Source organism: Meleagris gallopavo, chromosome 14, assembly GCF_000146605.3.
Source record: "Meleagris gallopavo isolate NT-WF06-2002-E0010 breed Aviagen turkey brand Nicholas breeding stock chromosome 14, Turkey_5.1, whole genome shotgun sequence".
In the NCBI taxonomy this organism is placed as follows: domain Eukaryota; kingdom Metazoa; phylum Chordata; class Aves; order Galliformes; family Phasianidae; genus Meleagris; species Meleagris gallopavo.
The window spans coordinates 6,322,971-6,341,701 of NC_015024.2; positions in this window are offsets into that span (position 1 = coordinate 6,322,971).

Consider the following 18,731-nt stretch of genomic DNA (forward strand, 5'->3'; position numbering starts at 1 on the left):
CCCCTTCATCCCTTTGAAGTAGAGCAGATGGAGGCAGCTCCTCACCACGCCACATGTCCACCAGGCTGCAGGTTTAGGCTGCAATCTGCAGCCCGAGCTGTCTGCCATCAGGGTACCCCATGCTGCAGCTGTTACATCTTTCAGCCCCACTTCACTTAAATTTAGTCCCTGTTTGGACTTGGCTGCTGCCAACCCGGTGGTATTCACTACGCTGGATCACAGTGCTGAAGCCAATGGGATGGAGCTCAGCAAGAGCAAGTGCTGGGTCCTGCACTTTGGCCACAACAACCCCAGGCGATGATACAGGCTTGGGGCAAAATGGCTGGAAAACCATACAGAGGAAATGGACCAGAAATGGTCAATGCTTGGCTGTACATGAGCCAGCAGTGTGTCCAGGTGGACAAGTAGGCCAGTGGCATCCTGGCTTGTATCAGAAACACTGCAGACAGCAGGACAGGGAGGTGACCATCCCCTGTACTCAGCTCTGGTGAGGCCGTACCTCAGTGCTGTGTTCAGATTTGGGCCCCTCACTACAAGGAACACATTGAGGCCCTGGAGAAGGGCAGTGAAGCTGTGAGGGGTCTGGAGCACAAGTCTTATGGGGAGTAGCTGAGGGAGCTGGGACTGTTCATTCTGGAGAAGAGAGGAAACCTTCTTGCCCTCTACAACTGCCTGACAGGAGGCTGTGGTGAGGTGGGCATTGGCATCTTCTGCCAGGTCACAGCAATAGGATGAGAGGGAATGGACTCAAGTTGCTCCTGGGGAGGTTCAGGTTGGATGCTAGGAAAAACTCCAAAAGTGTGGTCAGGCACTGGAATGGGCTGCCCAGGGAGGTGGCAGAATGTCCACTGTCCCTGGAGGTGCTCAAGAAACGTGTGTATGTGGCACTGAGGGATGTGGTTTAGTGGACAATATTGGTGGTAGGTGGATGGTTGGACTGGATGATCTTAAAAGTCTTTTCCAACCTTAATGATCCTGTGATTCTACAATTCTCCATTTTCATCATGGCCAACATAAGAAATTTGGCTCCATACAGAGAACTAGAAATGGACTATTAGCAGCATAAATCTTATTTATGCATTAATATGAAAGCATAAGTAGGATTTAGGTGGTGCTTAATCCCTGCGCTAGCCCCTCTGCACAGAAACAAGCTGTACTCAGAAGAACAGATTTTAGGACAAAGGAAAGACTTAAGCTTACAGCCTTTTTGACAAACACTGCCAGTGACTTCTCTATCTTCAGCTTTGGAAGCTCCACTTCAGTATTAGCGATGATAGAAGATGAGGAATGGGAACGAGACCAAGGTCCCTATGCACTTTAGAATCAGAATCATTTTAGTTGGAAGGGACCCTAACAGGCCATCTGGTCTCACTCCTCTGCACTGAACAGGGACACCCACAGCTCCACCAGGTGCTCAGAGCTCATCCAGCCTGACCTCGGGTGTCTCCAGGGATGGGGCACCACCATCTTTCTGGGCAACCTGTGCAACCACTCTTAGTGTAAACAACTTCTTCCTTGTATCCAATCTGAAATCTCCCCTCTTTTAGTTTGGAGCCATTTCCCCTTGTCCTATCAGCACAGACCCTGCTAAGTTCTATCCAGTCAAAGCCAAGTGCTGCTGTAGATTTATTACAAGTCCCCAGCGACCTGCAGTGACAGCCTCAGAGGAAGGCAGCACTGTGCCCTGGGCTTCTCATGCAGGTTTTTTAGTACAAGAAACTGATGCAGACTGAGATAGTTTCTACTACAACAGCACTTTGACACACACCCTTCCTCTGGGGGTGCTTTGCTGTTGGAAGCACAACTTGCTTGCACCAGCTTTCAGCCCTTGTGCCATCACCAACGTGTATTTTTTTTTTTTGTTTCCTGAAATGTTGCCTAAAAACAATATATATATATTTTAAAAGTTATCTTATAATCGAACACTTCCTCCCGGAAAATGCTTTGAATAGTTGAAATAACTGAAAAACCTACCTAACAAAAAAGCTTTTTATTCTAGCTTATGATTACAGAATTCATCAGCAAAGCAGCACAGATCTGTGCTCAACCTTGGTCAGCTCGTGTGACAACTGGTGAAATGAATCTGCTTTCTTTGGCGCAGCTTGCTGGAGAGATACCACTGCTCTTACAGGGACCTGGCAGTGTGAGTGGGTTGTGGAGAACCCCAGTGAAAGAGGCACCACCTGCTCTGCATGTCTTGTCTGATGCTACATGAGATACACACAGTGGTACAGATCAATTTCAATAGCATGGCTTCGAGAAGAGATAAGAACAGGCATTATTAACAGCAGCAAAGATGATAACACAAGGAAAACCAAACCTCATGTCAAACAGTTTGCTACAGGGTTATGAATGTTTAGTATTTATTCTAAACATGAATGCATCCATTCAGTTCAAGTTTATCCTAAAGAGAAGAATTGCTTTAATCCCACAGTTTTACTACTTAGAGCCAGCTATAAAATGGAAATGGCACAGTGCATCTTCGTAAAACTGTGAACTACTCTTCATTTACCTCTCTGCAATTTCTTCCCTTTTGACCATACACTCTCCCTTGTGCCCGTTCAGTTCAATAAACTCGTGTCCCTGGGAGAGGAGAGGAGGTGGGAAGGAGATCTTTCCTCCTCACTGAGCACCCGAAAGCCCATTTAGCAGCCATATCTTTTCCCAGATAAGAGGAGGCTCTGGGGAGGCTTGAGAATGGCCTGTCAGTACCTAAAGGGGCTGTAAGAAGGAAGGGGACAGACCCTTAGTGGGGTCTGTGCGATAGGACAAGGGGAAGTGGTTTCAAACTAAAGGAGAGGAGATTCAGATTGGACATGAGGAAGAGGTTCTTTACACTAAGGGCAGTTATGCACTGGCACAGGTTGCCCAGAGGTGGTGAATGCTCTGCCCCAGAGACACCCGAGGTCAGGCTGGATGGGCTCTGAGCACCTGATGGAGCTGTGGGTGTCCCTGTTCGTTGCAGGGGAGTGGGATCAGATGGCCTATATGGGTCCCTTCCAACTCAAACGGTTCTGTGACTCTATGACACACCAAGGAAGGCTGATGGTCCAAAAGGAACCTCTGTGGCACACACCTTGGTGCCAGAAATAACCAGGAGGGGATGTGTACCATGGGCAGATCAGAGAAGGGCTGCTATACAGGCACTGCAGACAGAATATCCCTGAGTTTTCACTGATGTATTTTTGTTTGAAGTGGTAATAAATGCAGTCCCTAATAGTGGAGTGAATCTGCAGCACACAGCACTGCGGTCAGGAAGTCTGAGTGTAGGGGAACCCTGGAAGAGACATTGGCTGAGGAGCTCCAATTCCAGCTCAGCCTGAATGCACAAACCTCACAATGAAGAATACGTTAAAAAAAAAAATAATAAAATATCCCTGTAAATCTGGGGAAAAAAAAGTCATATTTGACAAAGGAAAAATAGGTCTAAAGAGAGGTCGATAGGAATTTTACCACTTGATTTCTAAGTAGCTAGGACATGGTTTCAAACTGTGAAAACACAAGCAAGGGAAATTCCTCCATTTCCCCCTATTTCAAAAAACAAACCCATTATTTGAACCTGAACCGCAGGGCTCGGCATGGCTGTTTCCTCCCGGCGTTCAGGCTGTTATCGCTGCCAGCAGCCCGCACAGCTCGCCACGCTCTGCATGAATCAAACCAGCATCAGACTGATGCATTTCTTAGTAACAGGCAATTAGATCTATCAAAATGATTATTAAACACGCTGCTCGCAGCGCTCGCAGGAAGGATACAGATGGTTTGCGATTACAGCAGGGTTTTACAGATCTTGTTCCAACTTCAGTATAGCAGTGAACTGAAAGCTCCCTATGAGAGCCCCGGGGCACAAAGGGACGCCCGGCCACGACACTGCACTGCCAAGCCCAAGGAGCTGAGGATCAGGACGTTCTTTCTGCAAACGCTAAGAATGTTACAAATTCAGTCAATACAGCCTGAATCCCAGCCCTGTTTATGAAAAGGCAGCTCTCATTTATTCTAGTCTGCTGAAAGTAAATTCCAACTAAATTGCATTCTGAATTAGTGTTTCATTACGTATAGTGCATGCAGAAAACTCTTTTGGAAGGGTAATGCAAAACAAAGCCTCACGCTTTTTAATTGTCGCTATTAGCGTTCTCGCTGCCAGCTCTTGTTTTCCTTTCCAGTGTGTCTGATGCTCGTGCAGAACTCTGCTAAATCTGCCATTACAGAAAGTGCTAACGGAGGTAATTAAACTTAAGGATTGTTGACATTCACTAGGAATCACTGCTGGGATTATTGGCAGTGCTGTGCTCTGGTCCCGAGCTCGTATGGAAGCAACATCCAAGAGCTGAGCCACTCCTCCTGTCTGCAGGGCTGGGCGGTGGGCAGGGCACAGGACATCTGTGGCACACACTGCGGTGGCACTGGGCCATCCCTGAGCCATCCCTGAGCCCCCCCTGGGTGGCAGAGCTCTCAGGTGTCAGCACGCTTTGTAGTGGCACAGACGGAAGGCTTCAAGAATTGACACGTTTGGCCTACGGATAGGCAGCTGCTTTCAGCTTCGCTGCGCAGAGCTGGCATGGCCATCGTGTATTTTTATAGACGCTGGTGATTGAAACATAAAAACAAAGGAGATTGAGCTTAAACAGCCTGTCAGGGTTTGCGTGGCAGGATGGCTGTGATTAATATCCAAACAACACGTTGTTGGTTCTCACTAGATCAAAGTAGGATAAATCCATAAATTTGAAAAATAAAAGCAGTGTCATAATACAATACCCAAACTCCAGCAATTACTCATTTTCAAGGATGGCACTGCTGAATAATAGAAGATTTATAGGCATACAGTGGAAGTTCTCCAGTTATTGTAATTAGGGGCTGTGAACACAACAGTACAGAGATGGGGAGCACCAGTTAGCGCCAGTTAGGAGCTGCCAGCTCTGCAAACAGATCCTGCTTTTGGCCACAGGTACTCTTCGCTGAGGCACTTTGTTCAGCAGGCACTGCAGAGCAGCACGCTATTCCAGGATGAGCTCGTTAGCAAGATCGTACCAATCTGCTAGCAATTATTTTGTGGGTGTGGACACACAAGATGTAGGAAAGGAACTGGCATTGAATTTAAGACTCCAGATGCTTAGAAGCTGCCCATGCTGAAATAGCTGGAGCAGGCCGGGCTCCTGCCACCCCTATGGCAGCTGAATAAAGCCCCAATGTGCTGCACCTGGCTGCATCTCAGCCAGCAGCCCCATGAGTGGTATGATGGTATTGCATCTTCATTGCTGTTTTGCTGTTAGAATGCTGTTTTCTTTCCTGCTTGGTAGCACAGAAAGAACGCGGAGTGTTTTAGAGGACTTTGTCATCATCTTGGTTTCCAGATTTGTCTCGTCAGCAAATCTCACATTTTTTGGCATTTGCTTGGACTACTGCAATTTTATTTTTGAGGGAACCCAGATGTGCCTGGGGGAGCACCAGGCCCAGCACAGAGCATCCTGCCCTTCTCGGAGAGGACATCAGTTCTTAGCTCAGCAAGGCAAATTCTTAACTTCTTTCTATATTTAGAAGGACTTTAACTCTCACCATCACCACACGTGGCTCCTATTTGGGCAATGATAGCAAAGGGCGAACAAGAACAAGCAGGTAGGGAAACGCCAGTCAGTGACATATGAGGCTGCTTTTGAGGAAGGCAAGGAGCACCAAGCCCTTGGAAGCCAGTCCCTAAGCACCTGAAGCAAGCAGGTTGCAGGATCAGCTGAGGAACACACCTGAGGCACTGGCCCTGCATGTACAAAACTGACAAAAGCAGGCAGGCTGCACCTCCCTGCATTTCACTCAGTCTCAGCACATTTGAGCGTGGATTTGTGCGCCTGCTGCACTTCAGACGCCTGTCAAAACAGCTCCAGTTTGTGAGACAGTGAGTGCTTTAGTGTGGTGTGCTTCTGAAGATGGGAATTCAATTTAGAGTAAATGCACCCTGCTCATGCTTTCAAATGGTATTTTTCCTGTCAACCAAACACACAAGTAAGGCTAAAGTAACATTCCAAAGGGAGGAAAGGTGCTCCAGAGATGCAGGAAAAAGGATGAACTTGAACAAGGAGGCTGTTAGGTGTATCCAAAGCACAGGGCAAAGAAGGAAGTGGCACTAAAATGGAAATTCTTCAAAAACTGCCACTGTTCTCTGAATGATCCTGCACATCTAATTAACATTTAACTGCATTAATTGGCGTCTGCCCCCTCAGCACTCCCAAACAAAAACAGCCAACAAGAGGCTCCTCCTATGAGGATGCTTTGGGACTGACAGCCTGCACAGGTCCAGCCTGGCAAGAAGGCAAGGAATTGCCCACCTCCCCTCAGCACGCTGCTCTTCCCCTCCTCACTTTGCGAGGTGTGAGACAAATCTGCTTCTTCACAGTTCAAATGCACTTTTTAAAGTAAGCCTTTGTCCTCAGGATCTTTTTATTTTTTTTTCCCCATTTAATTTAACCCAGTTCCACCCCGCTTCTCTCAGAACATTGTTTAATTACGTTTCTCCCAGCCCTTGGGGATTGCTTCTTTAAAAATCACGCATGATTCTAGTAATTGCGGATGATGACCAGACTGCAGGAAGCAGAAGTCACATTGTGGTTTCTCAGTTTGCAATATACTCCCTAACATGATGCTAAAACATACATCTGGGGACAGCAGCCACGTGCTGCTACCTGTTCTGGACTCCCACATCCTCCTGCCCTAAGGTATAACTGGGAAAACAAAAGCTCCATCAATGTGGAGCCAAACAGTGTGTGTGTGTGTGTGTGTGTATATATATATATATATATATACTATACACACACACACATACACACACACATATACATACATACACACACACACACACACATAATGTTTGATGAATTCATCTTTTCAAGCAAAACACCCAACCATCTCCCCTGCTACCTCTATCACTTGTAGGAGAGGACCTAGCTTTAAGTTCTGCCTCTGTGAATTTGGTGAGCCCCCTTCATATTGATAAACAACAGTACAAAGAGACAGCATGCTGTGTCACACAAACTTGAACAGACATGTCTGTTATAGCTGATTAAATCAGTCGTGTCACCCCGTCATCTAACATGACCTCAAGGAGACTCTTTGTCATCCACCTCCCAGAATGTGGTACTTCTTGATGCTGGCTAACAGAGGGATTCAGAACTTGTTATCAAAAAGGATTTCCTCGCATGGACTGACAAGTGCGTGGTCCATACCCTCTCTCCAGAGGCTCAGTGCTGGAAATACACCTAGCTCCTTCATAGTGAATTGGACACGTGCAGGGCTGGTCATTATTTGAGCTCTGGGTGTTTCTGGCACAGGCTGCAGATTTTCTCTGAAGGTGCGCAGCTTTACTACCAGAACCAGCACAGGTTGCTCCCAGCTATTGATATACCAGCCCTGAGGTATTACGTAGCTCTAAGCCTAATACAACACAGCAAATTTATTTCCCCATCACTTTATTTTAGTGCAAAGGTTTTCCTATTTTAATTCAGTTCCTTATTCCTTTTTTTTTTTCCTGCTGTGGTTTCAGTGGTACTTATGGCAAATTAAAAAAAAAAAAAAGATTTCTAAAACCTCAATGTACGATTAACCTTGTGGAAAAATTAAATGGACCAACCACCTTACGAACAGCTCAAAGGCACTGGAATTCCTGAATCACTCACCTACCCAGAACTGTCTGCGGAAACATCCCAATCTTATCATATTTGCTCAGTGCACCCAGCCACTACACCAACACCAACACCACAGGCAACCTTCTGTGTTGAAAACTAACATTTCCTTACAGCTTCAGTATGTTCTGAATTAATACTGGGCTGTTTATCAAAGCAAAAATGAGCCGCCCCATACAAAGCATGAAAGTTATAATGCATGCCTAGGCCAACACACAGCACTTAATTATTCTTACCAATTCAGAACTCAGCTGGTACTTGTTGTCACCAGTTTCACTCTAAACATTGTCATCTTCAGTTTGGAATCTGAAAGCAACTTCTTCAGTATTGGAAATGAACAACATCACTCATCCCAGTTCAGCATCGTCGTGCAAGTTGCAGAGCACTATGGTCCAAGATCTTACAAGCACATGGATGGATACTTGTAACAGTGTAAAAGACTTGACAGATTCTTTCCTATTCTGAGTTACTGGGACAACTGATTATTCAAGTTTATATATACTAGCTATAAAATGTATGAAATCACTTTGACCTGAATAGCAAAAGAAAAACTTCCATTTAGAGGAGCACCACCCTGAAATACAGGAGAACTATTTGCCATTTGCAGGTAAAACAGGCCCCACTTGACTGAAACAATTTGGGGACTTGGAAATTACAGTTTTCCAACACAGCATGCATAGTCTAGACATGGGAACACAGAGTCTCTTCCCATTGTGGGGATTTTCATTCATTTCCTTATCAAGCTGAACATGACTCACTATTGCTCAGCGCACACCGTATGCACATGCTGAGCTGAAATTGGCTTTAAATAAGCTTTCTGCAGGGCAGGGCAGCGCAGACAGCGAAGGGGGAAAAGTACTGAGAGAAAACTTTGTTGAAAGCTACTATCAGTCAACAATAACTCAGCACTGCAGGCCAGGTCCTAAGATCATTCAAATGTATGGGTGAAATCAAAGTCATTTATTCCAGGTGAGGGTTTGTTACTCGAAGATTGAACCCCGTTGCTAAGACATGTCCAGGCACCACTCTTTTACATTGTGCACTTAGCAGAAATGTACGTTTGTTTGGCTGTATTTGAGAAAGTCATCTATGCAAGCTAGTTTTAGCTTCCCAAAGCTCTATTTTAGAGGCTCCAAACAGAATTCCTCCCTTAGTCTAATCTCATGGTCGTAGATCACACAGTATCTGTGTGGGCAGCCAGCAACTGCTTTCTGAAAAGCCAATTTTATCACTATTTCATTTTACAGCAGAAGGTAATCACTCAACTCTGTCAAGCTTCCCTGGGCCTGCAGAGTGCCCAGCCAAGTGAAAACACAAAGTGCAAGCCAAATGAAAACCCTGCCATGCCCCACATAGACCTAAGAACAGAAAAAGAGAAACGGTAGGTGTGTAAAAAGGGAAGGTGCTTGTTTACAGGATGTGCAGCTGCTTATATTTAGCAGCCAATGTTCCATGCTGCTCGTGCAAGACCAAGACAATCAACAGGGGTGTCAGGTAGGTTAACCACAAGCTTTGATCTACATTTTCAGCATTGCTGGGCTGCTGCTTCTGGGAAACTATGCCAGGATGCAAAACAGGCACGAAAACCCAAAATCGTGTGTTACCTCAAGAAAAAGAACAAGCAAAATGTTGTTGCACTTCTCAGGCCTAAGATCTACTAAAGGGAAACATTTCTCTCTCTCTTCTCCCTGACTCCCAGCTCACTTTATGCCCTGGTAACTGCCTGTTAAACTAATAGCTCAATTGTCTTTGTTCAAACCAAATAAATGAAGAAAGATACTCCATTTCAGAACATCACTGAAAATAACAGAGCCTGTCGTGTTCTTTTCAGGATAAACTAATACTTTTAGCTTTACCACTTGACACGTTTCTTTCCCATTAACAGCCAAAGTGCTGGAAATGCAGTGTTCTGCACAAGAGATTGCTTTATTCTTTCTTAAATAATTTTGAACAGCATGGCAATATATTCTGCTACAGCCCCCCAACTACTCAGTTACATATGCCCATGTTAGTCATGCAATTCATTTACTGGAAGGACAAGTGCAGAAACAAAATGTATTAGAAATAAGAAGCATTTCTTTCTATTTTGTGTGGCTCTCAGAGATACATACACCAAACACACCTTTGGGCTCATGAAAAAAAAAAAAAAAAAAAACATTTATACAGATGGCTTCTCCTTACCAATGTGGTATTTCCAAAAACAATGTAAATTCAAGAAAAAGAAATCATAGAATGATTAGGGAAAGCGATGGGAGGTTTGGTACTGTATCTGTCTTTTATAAATACAATACTTAAAACAGAATGCTTCCCCTCTTTTGCACATGCAACTATTTGTGGGAAAAGTACACATCTAAGAGATCTGCAATAGTGGTTACAGGCAGAAGTGATGGTACAAAAAAAGCAGTTTAAAACCAAGAAATAAGCTCATTATAGACAGGTATTATGTATGATCCGCAAGTTTACTGGAATCATTGCTTATCATAGTCCCAGTATTGCATATGTTTTTTTACACATGCCTTACCTTGCTCTGGAGACAACAATGGAGATATTTCACTAAGTTAAGCATATTCGCAGTATTTGCAGGATCTTTTGTCTTGTCTGACTCACCATCAGCCCCTCATCCTCACTAACCAGTGTTGTGTATTTCTCAGTTATAACTCTTCATCCAACAGGCCCAAACATTCAGGTCTCACAGAGAAGAAAGAGGCACGACCAAAATGAAGCAGACTACAGATTCATACAGCCAGCACTCTGACAGCAGCCAAACACAAGTGATGAGGAAAGAGCACTGGATTAGAGGAAACATTTACTGATGCCTCCCCCAGAGCCACATCAGTTTGCAAGCCTGGACAAACTGAGGCTTACAATCTGAGAGCATAATTATAAAACTAAATGGGGAGAGAAACAGACTTTGGGAGCTCAGGGACTCCTGCCTGGCTGAGCTGACTGCAGTTTTGGTATACCTGTTTATTATCACGTGAACCAGATTGCAATCTTATGTCTTCTTTTGCATTTATATATTTAAAAACAAACAAACAAACAAAAAACAAAAAACAAAAACAACACAACAAAACCCAGTTTCCTTTATGTGTCAAGTTACCCAGGATTCAAGGAGCTCTGGATTGTTCCTTGCATTCTTACATGATATGTCTCGTGCTTTGAAATTCATCGTGTTCTCAACCTTCACATCACTGAACTCATTTGTATGAACAACTCACATGTGTCCCAAGAAAAGAAATAACAACCCAAAGTCTGAACAGCACCTGTGATGGAAAGTACAGCAGTAGTGGCAGGGTGACACAATCCTATGTGTAGGAAATGAGGACAAGCTGAAACGCAGCAGCTGAGGATGCAAAAATGAAGGAAGAAAAACTACTTACCTTTGGAAAGCCTCAGGTAGCCAGGGATCTCCAGCGAGATACCCCCACCTCCACTGCCAACCCTTACATGAGCTCTGGGAAGGGGGGAATCCTGGCTCCATCCCCTCTGGTCACTCAGGTGCATTGCATTGATAACACCTGAGCTCCCCTGGTTGGCCCTGCCTTCCCACCAGGTGCTCATCAGGCCATGACTTAGCATTTCTGCTACACTGCCTCAAAAAAGAATGGGGTATCTCATTGTACGTGAATACAATGCAACTCCTAGTTGATGGAGACTATTCTGTCAGCTTCACTGGGAATTTAAATGGGCTTTGGAAAAAGCTGACTGGGTAAGCATCACAGATTTGGACTAAGGCCACACTGCTGATTGTGGCTGAAGGCATGAGGTCTCATCTTCTATCACCACTACCTGTTTCAATTTATACTGGAGGCTGAGTGTTTTCACGCTATATCAAAAAGGAGCAGAGCTCTGAGATCTGCAGTGGACTCGCATCAGCCCTCCAGACAAGGTTTAAGTTACCAGCTTTAGGCTACAAAAGCTCTTGATGGGTGCAGGGCTTAGCCATGCAGCGGAGATTCCCCAGGCAGGGGCCATGCTGTTTCCTCTGCAAATGGAGAGATGAGCTGGAAATGAAACAAAGCTACTGCACAGGAACCATGGCACAGATGCCTGCTGATGTGGTATCATTCCAAGCGGACTATAATAATTTTTACAACTTTTTAAAAAAGAACATCTTTGACAGAAGGTGATCTGAGGTACAGGCAGTACTTAGATGAGTGCCTTGACATACTTAAAGTTACTTGTAAAAAGAAAAAAAGAAAATGAGGAAATGAGGATTCTATGGAAAAAAATTCAAAAAAAAAAGTGCACTAACAAGGTTTGCTTTTGGTTGATAAAACTAGAAAATGAGTGATTTATTCCTTTTGTTGTGCTTTACCATTCTTCTTTCCCATTTCTCTCTTGGTAACAAAGAAAGAGCAGAACAAGGAGGATGGACAAAAGAAAAAAATACACTAAGATTACAAACCCAGTGAATTTACAAAGCAAGCACCCTAAATCATTACATTTAGGCAAGGAGCCTGGGGGGGGCTGGGAGGAGGAATAACACACACTGGAAAGAATTCCTTTTCATAACCTATACCATAAAAATTACCTTGCAAGGAAGTTTTTTCACACTTATTGGAGAGGAGAAGGTAGGGAGGACAGGGAATATCCAAATCATTGATACTTTACCAGCAGCTAATTAAATACATAACTTCTAACTTTTTAGCATCACAGACTTCAGATAAGTGATTATATCTGTTTAAAACATGAGAAAAAAGTCCCACGCAACTGAATCCTCCTCTGTAGGTAAGAAATACACTCACTGTTGGAGATCACTAATTTTCAGCAATTCTAACCAATTCTGGCTGTATGGAGCAGCTCCTTCTTTCTACCAATATCACAAAATGCAGAAGGCTGAAGAGGAAACAAAAGTTAAACCAAACCATTTAAAAATTATAGTACTGTGACAGATTTTATTTCATTTTTATCAGAACTACATGCTTGCTACCACTAGGAACACACAGTCCTTTTTTTTTTTTCCCCCCCCCCTCTTTTTAACCTACATTAAATGCCAACCTAAAGCTTGCTGTGCCTTGGAGATCTGGCTCAGGAGTTAACTGCATGAATTTTTATTTAAATAGATAAGCACTTAAGTTTGAAAATTAGACAAATACAAGTGAACAGGAAAATTAAATTACAAATTCAGTTCATACAAATATGTCTTATTCTAAGCACTAAAGCCTGTTAATTAGCTCAGATCTTTTAAAAATTCTTAAAATACTTATGAAACATTATTTACAAAATATATAAATAAATCCTAGGGCACTTTTAAATTAACCAGTACAGCAATAAAAAAGTCACCTTTTTGTACTGTGTGTACTAAAAATGTTCTTGTTTATTGATCGTATCCCAGTTGGCAGTATAAAACATTTGTTCACTTACATTAAAATGGGTTCAAATAGAAGTAAGGAAGGTATTGGTTTCAAAAGAAAACAAAACAATATTATAAATGCTTAAAATCAATGAGGCTTCTTAATGTTCTTGCCTGCACAGTTTTGCAGTCATTTTTAGAAGTCCCTTCTACAGTATTTGTCTTGTGAACAGGTCATCTCAAAATAGCAGAGACACAGTTTTAGCAAAAGAAAATATTCAGTACGTTGCTCACACTTCACAAAGACCTTTTACCAGGAGGGAGAGGACAGTGAACGGAATGTCAGTGGCCAGCACAAGCCTTTACAACATTTAACTTAAGAGGCAGCATTTATAGAACTAATCACAGACTATACACATCCTGCACTGAACAGCAATCAAAAGGACTGGAAAATATACATTTAGGAAAACAAGAGACCAATGGTTTTCCATTACCTTTGATAAAATTAATGCTTTTCTCCTTGTCTTTTTTTTTTTTAACCAGCATCAACACCACCAACAACTACAACTACCTTTCCATTAACATATGCCAGATAACTACTGTACGTGAGAAATGTACAATAAAAGGAGAGAAACCACTGAATTTCCTATGCAGACACATGAAAATATAAAGCCATACAGATTTCAAAGTGCCATGAATACCAAAATTCAAGTGATGGTTTATAGCATGTACAAAAGAAACTAAATGAAACTTGCTCTACGGGTTGCTGAGCCCTTCAGCTACATCTTCAGTTTCCCCTTTGGCTGCTTTGGCGAGAATTTCCATCCATTTCAGCTGCAGCTCTTCATCTTCTGCACTGAAATATATAGTTTGCTGGGACTGGCAGAGCTTAAAAACATGCTTCACTTCAAACTTCTCACCAGAACCTGGAAAACTGACTTCGTATCCTGGCAGAGGAATAGGACGTGGACCCCGTCCATCCTAGAAGAAGAGGAAAGGGAAAATGTAAAATTCTTGCAATCAATTCTACTTGAAGACTTGAACACAGGTCCAGCAGTATGATTACTGGGGATTTTCACGTAACTCTACATAGCCTACACATTTTCCTTCACTGAAAATCATTTCATTAGCTACAGGCAACTGTGTCCAGCTCCAAACAGCTGCACGTTGCCCCTCTGGACCCTGTGGGACGTCTGAAAGTTTGGTTAAAGGATGACAAGCACACGGAGCTGAACACTGAGAGCCACAACGACAACCACCAGGAAAGAGACTTGGAAATAAAAGAGAATTTCAAATTTCAAATCAATCAGCGAATCTTCTCAGCAGGTCTTGGGTTATTTATCACCCCTGTCAGGACTGCAAAGGAAAGTCAAAGCTCAGATTTTCTGCCATCCTTTAAAAGCCAGATTAACTCAGAGATGTAGGTAGCAATAAAACTCTCTAACAGTCACATACTGAGCATAAAGCAACTCTGCTGCTAAGCTGTACGCAGGTAGAGAGCAAGCAGCTTGTTTCACATCATGCCAGCACCTTCAATGTTAGGTCCCAAAAGTCAAGTCCAAACTAATCAGACACCAAGCATCTGTAAGGAGACGTTATCTTCTTGCAGCTACGTGTGTAGCAGCCTACTGAATATCTGCATCAGGGCTGACAACATTCTCCTCTTCCCATTCTGAATACAGATGACTTAGTCCATCTATAAGGAAGCCAGAGCCCTGAGAACAATAGCAATTAAAAGTCTGTTTTTCTAACACTCAGGCTAAAATAATGCATGTCTCATAACTGCTCACATCAATGCAAACAAAGACCTGCACGTACAACATATATTAAATCAGGAAACCTGTCTTAATTTATTTATCTACCATTTCTTACTGTTATACAAAAATATACTTGAAGACCACGCATTATCTGAAGAGATTTAAGGCAGCTTCACGTCAAACACAGAAGAATTCAGTTCCTCTTCTAAGTGCTGTTCATTGTGTTTATTCACACACAGTTTCTAGGTCCTGCATACACAGAATTCAGAACTGGCACAAACTGAGTAGACCTAGACCTGGCTATATGGCACAGCTAAAGCAAGATGGTACAGGACAGCACAGTGGACACAAAATGCACAAAAGCACAAGCAAGTTCCACCACGTGTCCTCTGCAGATCCTGTATTTAAGTCGTGTGAAATAGACACTAAGACTTATCACGTGGAAAATTAGAATTTGCCCACAACAGTGAAAAATTACAACATTTGTATAAGAGCAAACTGATGTTTGAAATGTACATGTTACACCTACCCAGTGCGTGCAGACACAAGTTAAACAGACTGCCCTTGGTCTTTTCTTAATACAATGTGCTTGTGACTTCCTATTTACCTGCCTGATCCACAAGGAAGGGATTTAAATAATTTCTTAGACATGCACTGCTGTCAGATAAGAGCTGAAGCACTCAGCCTCTGTAGGAAGGCCTGTTCCAGGCACTCTCAATACAGACATCTTTTCCTACACATCCTTCTGTATTGTATAAGCCTTTTTGCACAATCACACAGAGCAGCAGTTACCCACTGGTGGGGCACTTTCATCTTTTCTACTTTCAAGCAGGCTTACAAAATCCCTTTGGTTTCTACCCCAGCTCCACTCCTTACCCACTTCTGACCTAACCTGAAACTTGCACAGATCAGTGAAAGATTCTTCTGACTGGATCACAGACCAAGACATACAGCTCTGCACAACCACAAGAAAAGGACAGGCTTTGTTTTCCGCAGAACCAATTAAAGCTTCAACAAGCTCAACTAATGAGCCACGAGAAAAAATCTCTTATTTATTAACCCCAAACTCTACCAAAATCAGCTACTCCCTCATTTGCTAGGAGTAAACCACATTTAAGTGACAAATACAGGATTTTTCTTAGGGAGTTATAAAGCACAGTTTTCACTTGGATCTGGCTATGCCAGGTTCCTGCTCTGCATTTCTCCAAAATTAATTGCTTCTCCAGCTAGCTGTGCTTCCTTAACTCTGCATTTCTCAATGACACAGAAGTTAGTATCACTGCCTTGGAGCCAGCTGTCCACACAGGGCAACAGGAGAAGAATGAGAAGCTCCAGCCAGGATCTGTGGAAAGAGCCCAGTAAAACCAGCCATCCTTAAGCCTGAGGTGGCTTGCGCTTACAAGCAAACTCCTATAATTCTAGTTGGATAAACATGACAAACAGCTGCACAAATCCAGTCTCGGTCTGAGGACAGATAAAATTGGTACGATTTCCATACCTAAATAAACTGTGAATTTTATCCTCATGCATAAAGCCCTGCACAAAATTTAAACTGCGAACACCCAGGAGATTTACTCATTCTCTTGGAACAAGTGGTTAAAGCAAAAGAACACAGCTCTTGCTATTCTAAAGCCTGAGAGTCATTCTGCTATTTGCATGAAATTCCTTCTGCAGCACACAGTGTGAATGCTGACAGGGCCACCATTAGTGTACCAGGAGTTCCAGACTGGGTTTGGTTTATTCCTCCTTTCCAAGAGGCAACTTTCTTTTTTTTAAGATAATCCCACAACTTTCACAAACGCTCCTATGGTCATGCTTGACTTGATCTGTGTTCCAAGACCTTTAATACCACTGTTGGCAATATTATTTCCAAAAGGTACCTCTTTCGGGAGCTGTATTTCTCATGTATTTTGCATAAATTCAAACTAGTAGAAACACTGGGTTAATATTAAGGTTCACTTCGTAACTTTTTCCCTTCAGTTTGATGCTGAAGGGAAGATGAAGAAAATATGTGAATGGGAACAGCAGTCCTTTGAAGAAAGGACTCACTGATGTTGTTTATAGTCTCAGCCTGTACTTCTGGTGTCTGACAGTAAATCCAGGCTTGGTTGTTGAATGTAAAACAGATTAACCTTGTTCTGTATGCTTTCCTGCTGTTCTATCAGGTGATATATCTCACATCTGAGATAGCTGAGGACACTAACCACTATGTTCAACTGTCATAAAATTGACAATCAAATGACAAAGGCACCCTTTCCCCTAAAATATGGGATCTTACTAATAATATCAGAAGAGGCTCAAGATCAAATTCGGCAGGACACAGAACAAAGAATACAGCATATGAAGCACAGAACTTCCTCCAGCTTTTGACCATGGCTTTGCATGACTGGCAGAAGAGGGTCTGGGGGATTGAACATCTTTCTGCTTGTGCTAAATATATCTGTTTTACGTCTCTTGGGTTATTACTTATGCTGTCCTGAGACAATCAGCTGAGCACTAGGAGAAATTCTCTTTCTAGGTCATACCATCTAAGAGATGCTGCATTCCTGCAACTTCTAGTTCCAGTCACCTTTAGATGACAAACACTGCTCCTGGGTGAGGAAGGCCATAGAGTTTAAATCTCTGTTTTCCTGCTCTTGCCCTCCTTGCCCAAGCTTGTCTGTAAGTCAGGATGAATTAACGTATTCAAGAAAAACATGGGACGTCTGAGAATGGATTTATCTTAATACCTGCTGCAGTCAGGACATTGATTCTTGGCTCTGACATCAGGCCTCATATCAATATTTGATGCTCTCCAAGGAGCAAAAGACATTCTGGCACAGTTTGCATGGGATACAGGGCTTGCACTGGTGCTTTGCTGATGTGTAATTTTCACATCAACTGAAAAGTTTCGCAGTCAATCTCTTCTCTCTGCTTTGCTTTTTAAAGCTTTTTTTGTTTCCCTCGACTGACTTCACAGAGATCTAAAGATTGGTTTTGTTGCATTAGTTTTAGTGTTTTGTCTGAGGCAGTTTGCCTTTTCAACTTGTAATTTCAGTCACGCATCTCCTGTTGACTGGAAGGGAACCCAGGAGCTCACTGCCTGTGGGAGAAGTTGGATATTTAGCCAGTGAGGGCTTTAGCAAGTGGGCTTTGTCTGGAGCTCTAAATTTACGGTTTCAGCTTCACAAGCACTACAGCATTAGACATACTTGTTCAAAACCAGAGGTGTTCTCTCTGACAAGAAGCAAAATGAATACAGTTCCAAAGACAACACGTATTTCTAGCTGAACATTTGCTACGTGGTAAACGTTACTTCAAATATCTTTATAAAATCATGGGTAGTATTTAGTTTTCAGACCATTACCAGCCACGTCCATACGAAGTGATGCTCATTAAAAGAAAATCCCTCGTATCATTACACATCCAGCAGGGTAGTAGCAGGCTGAATGTGAGCCCCATTCCCTCCTTTATTCCATCCAGAAGTTGAAGCAAAGCTGTATATAAATGTTATCAAATGTCAAATACAAAACTGGAAGTGGGGCATCTAGTGTCAGTACTGTCCCATGACATCATCAGGGCTAAGGAAGCATGATTTGAATCTCTGTCTTTGAGTTTTACCACACTCAAATGCTAGTTAGCTTCAATAGTTCATTTAAAAAAGAAAAAAAAGCTTCCTACAGCAATTATTTGAAGTAACGATAAAATCATGATGCTATGACAAGCTTTACCAAAGAGCCTCCCCTTTTGAGGATGAAGAACATCTACATTTCCACAAACTCCTGTAGTACAACATAGAAGAGCCTTAATTATAAGAAAAAAAGAAGAAAAAAATAGGAAAAAAAAAAGCTTGAATTGTGATATTTAGGACTGCTTCACAGTTCTACTCATTTTATAGTAAAGTGCTTTCCTTAATATTAAGGTAATATAACTTTTGAATATATCCATCCGAAGCCTCTGGAAAACAAAACAAAACAAGAAGTGATTTATCCCTATTTTGTCCTTCATTGTTAAAAAAAATTAAAATAAATTTTA